Source organism: Rhipicephalus microplus, chromosome 9 (genome assembly GCF_043290135.1).
Source record: "Rhipicephalus microplus isolate Deutch F79 chromosome 9, USDA_Rmic, whole genome shotgun sequence".
NCBI classification, from domain to species: Eukaryota; Metazoa; Arthropoda; class Arachnida; order Ixodida; family Ixodidae; genus Rhipicephalus; species Rhipicephalus microplus.
Window position 1 is genome coordinate 50,722,005 of NC_134708.1, and position 6,160 is coordinate 50,728,164.

Sequence of the window (6,160 nt, forward strand, 5' to 3'; positions counted from 1 at the left end):
ATGCATATCCTCAAAGGTTGAATTGTCTGGCGTTTTCAGCGCGAGTGCAACTGCTTGTACGTGTGCCTCAAACGGCGTACGAAAGAATTTCACCTTGTTCTGCTGCTGATGCATTGTACTGAGATTGGCAAGTGTAACTTCCCAAAGCGCTGTTTATTTTTGTCGTACTCTTTATTCACCAGAATGATTTTAGAGTTGGTGTCGCTTTCTTCTTTAAGCACATCGTGAAATGATCTATGCATCTTCTGTAACACGAGGACTTATAAATGCGTGTGAATGTGGCATTTCAGAGACTCAGTTGTAAATGAAAACAATGCTCTACGCCTTTCGCGCTGTTGGTAGGTGCACAACTATGGCACTGTAGTTTATCGATTGTGTGAGGAGCCTTAGGTGTGTTTATCTGGACATGGTACCACTGCATAGAAATATTAATATCACATAAACTGAGGCACTTCGGTTCGTAATGTGTACCTAAAACGGAGTTGCTGTGCGCAACGGTGTGCTTAGATTTAGAAAAGCTTTAAAGAGCCCAGGTGTTCAAAATTAATTCAGACGGCATGCCTTACATTTATAGTTGAATAGTTTCACTGAAAGTCTAATCTTTACTACATTGTCTTGAGTGTTTGTGTGACATTTTTATTGACCGATGGAAGGCAAACAATTATTTTTTGTTTGAAAAGAAAAAAAAAACATGCTTGTTCCATAAAATAACGAGACCCTTGTTGTAGCACAAAGCACTGTCGGCCACTAAGCTTTCCTGACTAGACCTATTGAATGTACCAAATTTCATGCTTAACAGAATGTGAAAACAAAGCATATATGCGTACAAGTGCGAACGGTGGTACTGAACTGATTGCACAGATATGCAGGTTTTGAATGATCTTTCTTTCTCTCTTTTTCATCATATGCAAATGATAAAGAAGTAAATAAGCAGTTCAGTTATGCTACAGCAGTGCATATATAGCAGGCAAAACACAAGTTAAACACGTACAAACTTCACAGCAAAAGCGTTATTTAGTTCAAAAGGATGCCGACAGTCACTCTGCGCCAGCCTTCCTTTAAAAGACAGAATGTGCTTTACTACCAGGTAGTGGTAACATTGCATAGGCTTCGTGCATCGATTCCGAAGAGGAGAGCATAGATATTGTTAGTTAACTGTGGTCAGGGTATTATACTCGACGACAATTGGCTCAAACCGCACGCAACAAGGCGTTGCTGCCTGTATTAGTATACATGCCGCCGACCGCCTATGAACTCTTCGACAGAAACGGTGCTGCCACCCATAGCCTGATCTCGCCATGAGTACCTTTGAACTAGCTGTAAAATAGAAATGCGACAGTCATACGGCAGATGAACACTTCGTGTGAAAACTGTGAACTAACAATGTACAATGCAGCTAAGGAAAATTGAAACACCAGTGGATAATAAAAAGACCAGTTTTCGGCCTAGCCCTGCAGGCTACAATGGATGGCGCACCATAAGGTGGCACAGACAAGCAGTTTGGCACGTGCTCGCGTGGTCTGGAAACTTTTGTTGTACGCTGTACATTCATACCTGTGAACAGATAAGTGGCATCACTGATGTAGTGATAACATGCTGATATTAGTATAATATTATCATACACAATAGAAATATTAAGGAATTACTGAAACAAGAAAGATGCTCAGCCTAAAAGTATTGTGTAAAATAAATGGGTAAGTCTTTAATTTTTTTAACATTGCAAAGCCTGAAATGGCGTTCTTGGCCGCACGCTATGTTAACAAATTGTTCCCTGTTATGGACAACTACTGAAAATTTTATTTTATTCGATATTCCAGAGACGTAGTTTTCATTGCTGGAGCTGTTTATAAACATCTCGGGTAAATCTTGAAGTGGGAATATATGGGAAAACAAGCTCCGAAATCGGATATCCAACATTTTATATCCAATATCAGATATACATTTAATTCATCCCTCCACAGACACGTCTTAGCAATGAAGTGTATTTTTCAGCATGATGTGAGCAATTTTTTCTAAATTGTGGATAGTTCTACAAGCCATTGTTTCGTTTATTTTTCAGGGTAAAGTTTGGATTAGTGACGCTTATTTTGACCCAGCACAAATGTAAGAATGGACAACTGTTTAAATAGGTTACTTGTGTGTTTTAGAACTTTTGGTTTAATACCAGTGCAACAGTTTTAGGCATGCATGAAAACTTCTGACTGGACTGTGGTGCCGCCAGCACCTTGAAAGCTCCTCAAGCCGCGCCCAATCAGTTTGACAGCTTCAAACATTGCCAGTGACTTCCTAACAATTTCCACCCTCTGCCTGCTCAATTTCCGTGAAAGCTGCAGTCAAGATTGAAGCCAAGTCCACATGCGGAGCTTCTACAGCCGGCTTTGCACGTCCTGTTTGAAAGCATGCTGTGAGTGACATTTGTGGCACGGCATGCCACTCAACCATTGGCCCAGTAGCGGTCATGCTCACATTTAGGATTGCCTCCTTGAATGTTGGCAACGTTGTAGCGCCTTGATTTTGCGTTGTCCTTAGGGAGTATGTCGGTGGGTAGTCTAAGGGAGTGTACAATATTTTCTTCTGATAGTGCATTATGAAATTTTTTAAGCCAGCATTGTAAGGGGACATGTTAAAGGGACACTAAAGAGGACCAAGGACTTGGTTTAGATTAAAAAACTGCACTCTGAGAAATCTAATGCCATATGTGTCACTATCAAATGTTCATTATTTTTTTTGAAGCTCTTATTAAAGCTGTTATGAGATCAAAACTCGGGTCACATGCAGCGATGTAATTGTCCGCTGCCACCAGTGTCCGTAACTACTATACCGAAATAAGAAAAAAAAACCTACCACCAAAGACACAATGGGGCTCGAACCAAGGTCCGCTGCCAAGGCCAGCCCAGTATTCTATGACTGAGCAACAGCAGTTCTTGGGACTTGTTCACTAACTTGCCTTAGGCAGGCTTAAAGTGGGGAAAGGAATTGTGTTAACATCAGTGATAAAGTGCTTTAGAACAGCAAAAAAACAACGAGGTGTCACACAATGCGAATATAGCACAAGGATTGGGGCATCCGATGCTCCAACCCATTACAAAAGCTTATTTTTGATCACCTATTAACTTTGGCACTCACCCACTTGAGGCATGAATTCCTCGTCAACCACTGCATGAAAAATTGGCAGAGAATTCCTTGCAAGTGTTTATCGGATACAACGCTTCTTAGAAGAACATAGCGAATGCTGGTCTAGTAGCCAGAAATGATTATTATTTGATGTAAGTGAGTTTCCGGATAGTGTTCCCGCAGCAGTTACCCAATGAATGTTTAGAAAAGGCTTTGAAAGGCCGCTCTTCTAGCTTTTGCTGTGACTGTGCTGCACCTTCCGCGCAGGGCTGGCATTTTTTAAATTTCGCGCCAAAACCTCTGCATTACAGAAGAAATTCAGAATGTATTACCGGTATTTTTTCGTCATTGGCTCGACAAAATTTTCTAAAACATCATTTGCTATGTCTGTGGCACCAACAGTTTAAAATTTACTTCATTTTTATCAATTGGAAGCTATATAGTAGATGCCTTCAAAATTTCTTACGTCACTGTGTTTGGTGTCGAATCTCAAAGAGGCGTCACTACCCGCATTTTTCTTTTTCTTTTTTGTGCATTGTCTCAGTTACTAAACATGATGTCGTGGTAATAGCGGTGTTTTCAGGATTGTGAAGTCGTACTTTACTGATATGCCAAAATAGTTTTGCTCTTTAGTGTCTCCTTAAATGACTTTATCTCTGCCAAAGTCTGACTAGTTTCTGTAACTTCTGGAGCATGTGTATTTTTGTAGAAGAAAAGCCGAATAATTTAGAAAACTGCCGTTTTTTTATGGATGCTTTTTTAAAACAATAATGAATAGTTACTTTTTTCATTTCCTAATGGTTCACATAATTATCCTCACCTAGATGCTGGTATTTAATTCATCACTCAAAGGCTTTAGTTGGCTGTCAATCTAAGGTATCTCTGTATCTAGTTTCTGCCTGCAATGGCTAGTAGTCCTTGCCTCGAGTGAATTGCTGCCTTGGACTCTGTTTTTTTTTCACTCCAAATGCAATTTCACAAGACAGACACAGTGTCCGGCATGGTCTCCTAGCTCAACTTTTTCCACAATGAGCTTCTTCTTAACCTACACTTCTGTTGCTTATCTGAAAGTGTACATTTTTTCACATGTAATAGTTTTTTTCTTATTTGTTTGTCATCATCACTGTGGTGGTGTTCATAGTACCTAAAATACTTAGTTTTTTAAGTGTTTCCAAACCATTCCTAGGCTTATGTCATGTTTTCTGCATGGATTTTGTGCCCTGAACATGCTTTATAAGCAGATAGTATGAAGCCAGTAGTCACAAGCCAACTCCGGTATATCTTTGGATCACTAACCAGTTTTGTGTACTTTACGATATTCGAAAGCATAGCATTTCAAATCCCCGACGTGGTTCTTCCACTATCCCTTTGTGCTCCTGCAGTAACAATGCATACTTCCTTAAAAAGAATACACCTTGAGATAGCAAGTGTATCCAAATCTTACGTGGTCCTGAATGTGCTTTGCGACATTGTGAGCAGGTTGCCGTCACTAGTAACTAAAGAGCGCATGTTTGTTGAAAGTTTGTTTCTTGCATCTGGGCTCTTTCACATGCAAACTCTTTAAAAGAACGTTGAAACTGATATCTGTATCATTGAATGTCTCTGCTTTTTTTTCGTTTTTATTGTGTACATTTTTTCCCTTTTTACTGTGTACATTTTTCAGTTTTATTAGCTCATTTGTGTTCCAGTGAAAAGAATTGCCACGTGCCTGTTTTTTTTTCTTTACTGTATATTCTGTATGCCATGTTTGCCAAGCCCGATCTTGAGGACCCTGTCAAGGCTCATCTTTGGCTTTTTTGTCTGTACCCACCAAGCACCATTGAATGTCTTTGAAGCTCAAAATAAATTCTGATTGATTGATTGATTGGTTGATGGAGTAAGATGATTCCGGTGCATTGAAGATGTGAATGCATCACTTGGAGAACTGCGATGGGGTGCTTTAAAAGGGCACTAAAGGCAAATGATGATTTATGTCGGAGTGAACGCTCAAAGTATGACATCGAAAGCAGCAATATTATTGACAGCAGTTCGTTGCTTAGCAAGACATCAAGCTAAATGTATCACTTGACATGTGTCAAGAGTGGGGCATTTACAAAATGGTTTTGATGACATGAGAGTGTTTGGCTCATATTATTCACTACTAATCAAACTAGCTGCAATAAATAAAAAGGTTTCTGTGCGTCAAGTGACATAATAGAGTGATGCTTGTCCATTTCGGCTTGATTTATATAAAAAAAACTGCCTGGCGTTACTGTGGGGAATAGTGCGAGTGGTTCAAAAGCAGAGTTTTCAGCTAGTTAGGCTAGATAGGCGGTCCCATCTAGCAGAGCCCAGTTGAACCAACCAAGCAGATGCATGACCTCTGAGATGGCAGAAAACTTTTGTAGACTGTGGTTGCTAGTGTTGCTCTAGCCACTGTCGCTCTGATGGTACTTGTGTCGGCGTAGTAAAAGCTGTCAACCTTTGGCATTGTAACAGTGATGTCCGACGGTCCACTTTTAGGTGGAGGATTTAAAATGCGCTAATGCAACACAGTCTATTAAAATGTGATTTTATTTTTTAAAATACAAGCGTATCCTTGGTACAAGTGTTTTACTAATAAGTTTCTGGATGGCTATTTCAATCATCAACATTGACCTAATATTTGCCTTTAGTGCCCCTCCTTTAAAAAATGAACAACGATTGTGGTTCTGATAGCTGTGAAAAGTCATGTCTGTATATTGGATGGCATATGGAAAACATCTAAGATAAAGTTAGAGTATTTGTGGTGGACCTTATTATAGTAAATTGCTATTCTTTTAAGGTCACTCGTTTCAGCTGTTTATTATAGTGATAAAAAAGAAGAAAACAAGTATATTGTAATTGATGGCGTGAATGTGATGCTGGTGCAAAGTATGTTCTTTGTTTATGTACAGCCTTGAAATGAAAATGTCACGATATTTTGTCAAGCACAGGACGAGAACTTCGTGCCATGTTATATAGTCAGGGTGCAGTTCGAACGGTACGTACCTTTTAAAGATTTGTTCTAGTGTATATTTCAGTACGC

The 6,160-nt window shown here is 39.6% G+C and overlaps 1 long non-coding RNA gene across 1 annotated transcript in view; it reads left to right on the top strand.

Annotated features, from left to right (window-relative positions):
• Positions 1 to 5,916, top strand: part of LOC142771772 (uncharacterized) — a 29,685-nt gene extending 23,769 nt beyond the window's left edge. The window contains exon 2 of the long non-coding RNA XR_012886134.1: positions 2,060 to 5,916. This is a non-coding gene — a long non-coding RNA (uncharacterized LOC142771772). The remainder of the gene's footprint in view (positions 1 to 2,059) is intronic.
• The last annotated feature ends 244 nt before the right edge of the window (positions 5,917 to 6,160 follow it).